Below are 2,678 nucleotides of genomic sequence, written 5' to 3' on the forward strand. Positions count from 1 at the left end.
GGAGGGGAGGGGAGGGGAGGGGAGGGGAGGGGAGGGGAGGAAGCCAGTAAGTAGGTCACAGAAATGTTAAGAGTGTGTGAGCAAAGGCATTTTTACAAAAGAATGACTTTGATTTGATAATGCTCTGTCCTAAGAGGGATAGATGCTTCAAAAATGGAAACTATAAACACAAAGCTGACAAGCTTAGACAAGGCACTAAGTTCTGAGTAAGGTACGTGAAAGGTAAGACTTAGAGATGATGTATACATGTTATGAAAATTGCTAATGTTAAGGTTTAGGGCATTGGTAGCAAACTTCTACTAAAATCAGTGGAGTTCTCTTTAAGTTGTTGAGCTGTTCTTGTTAACACTGACTTAAAAAAACAAAAATATCTATCTAATCAGGGTTTACTTAAAGTGTTTGTTTTTTGCCCAAGCTTTATATGAATATTACATAGTAATTTAAAATACAAGATAGATGTAATTGATCTTCTGGATGTTTAAAAACCATACTTAGAGGCCTGTACTAATATGGTCTGAGGGACCAGTGCAGGCTCTATTCAGGCTCCTAGCCCTGCTTTTCTCTGTGATCTGCTCCTGCTTCTGTTTTCTCTGCTCTCTGTCCCTCTGATTCCCTCCTCTTGTCCAGTCGGCCATGTCTACCCTACTTCTTTCTCTTTCTGTTCTGGACTCTTCCAGATGCCTCTGGCTATTTTCTCTCATATATACAATAAAGATCTTCTCTAAACATACCATGGAGCAGTCATGTTGCCAGCTTATATATCTGGTACCAACTTACCCAGGAGGGGCACAAATGGACCCCTTTCCAAGAGGTTGAACCTCTCTTAACGAGGCACACGAGATTTCCAAATTTTCACAGGTTATAACAACTCCTGCCACCACACAAACAAATGTTCACAAAGTCTCTTATCGCTAAACTTCTCTGTTCTCCACTCTCAGAGCCTTCTCTGTTCTTTGCCCGTCACTGAGTCCCTTCTGCTCTGTTTGTTCTAATCCTGTCTACTAACTTATGCTTTACAGATGCCTTTGGGGTAGGGATAATATTTAAATATTATCAAATGTGGTTCTATTTATTTTTATTTTATTTATTTATTTATTTGGTTTTTCGAGACAGGGTTTCTCTGTGTAGCCCTGGCTGTCCTGGCACTCACTCTGTAGACCAGGCTGGCCTCGAACTCAGAAATCCGCCTGCCTCTGCCTCCCAAGTGCTGGGATTAAAGGCGTGCGCCACCACGCCCGGCTCTATTTATTTTTAAAAGCTGGCTCTGGAATTGGGTTATGGCCCTCTCTCTTCAGCCCCATTTAAACTTTCCTCCAAAATCTCTGTCCTGAGATAGGTCACCTAACAAGGAAAAGGAGGGATAAACAGAACACCAGGAAAATACACGATGCTCTTTAAAACAGATAAAAAGGAAACTAATCCCAGTATGGATTGCTGCTGCTGATTTCATACTCCTCTTATTAATTTTATTTAATTCTGTAAATCCTCTCTTCTCTTGTATCTCTAAAACTTNTGTATAAACTTTATCTTAAGATTTGTAAGACTAGCCAGGCAGTGGTGGTGCACGCCTTTAATCCCCTCACTTGGAAGGCAGAGGCAGGTGGATTTCTGAGTTCGAGGCTAGCCTGGTCTACAGAGTGAGTTCCAGGACAGCCAGGGCTACACAGAGAAACCCTGTCTTGAAGAAAAAAAAGAAAAGATTTGTAAGACTATTGTGTAAACTTTCTATAGTTCAGGATGTATAAGTTCATTGGGTGTGGTTTTTAAAATTTGTAAAATCTATAACAAAAAGTTAGTTTAAATTTTGTAATTAAAAAGAGTTTATAGGCCTTCAGTCTCAGAATTGACTGGGGTCACGCTACAATGTTGTCTAACTGTCTTTTTTCTTTTTAATCCTCACTCCTTCGCTGGAGAACCTGTTGACTGAACCTGTTGAACGGGCTTGGTCAGATGGTGCCTCAACGTTGGAGCTCCAGTAAGCAGGGAACAGCGATGGACACCGCGGGAATTGGAATCACGTGCAAAGGAAAGTAAAGAAGATTTGGGCCAGCAGTGAATAAACCTTTGTAGAAGGACAAGGTAAAGGTAAAATGTGTAAATGTGTTTTGTTTGTTTTTTTGTTTGTTTGTTTGTTTGTTTGGGTTTTTTTTGGGGGGTTGGGAGTTGTTGTTGGGTTTTTTGTTTTTGTTTTTTTGTTTTTCGAGACAGGGTTTCTCTGTATAGCACTGGCTGCCCTGGAACTCACTTTGTTGACCAGGCTGGCCTCGAACTCAGAAATCCGCCTGCCTCTGCCTCCCGAGTGCTGGGTTTAAAAGTGTGGACCACCACGCCCGGCTCATAAAATGTGTTTTGTGTCTGTGTTTAGAGCTGTGTGAAAATCTAGAGAAGCAAAGGTAATTCTCATAAGTGCTTTTTACCCTGACTAGAGATAGTTTACACCTGAGACATGAGAGAACGGGTTTGAGAAAAGCAGTCCTCTCCGACTATCTGAGGATGATTTGGTGAAAGAGAAGGAAAATGAATGTAAGCTGTTTCAGAGCTCTCCTTGGGACAGGAGGAGGTTGGGAGCCGTCCTGCCTCCCCTCTGGCTCCTACTGGAGGAATGCTTGGTTCTGGGTCTCTTAGGTAGGATATCTGGGTCCCTTCGGGACGTCTAATTCTCTTTCCTCTCTGTCTAT

The sequence above is a fragment of the Mus caroli genome, chromosome 2, assembly GCF_900094665.2.
Source record: "Mus caroli chromosome 2, CAROLI_EIJ_v1.1, whole genome shotgun sequence".
NCBI classification, from domain to species: Eukaryota; Metazoa; Chordata; class Mammalia; order Rodentia; family Muridae; genus Mus; species Mus caroli.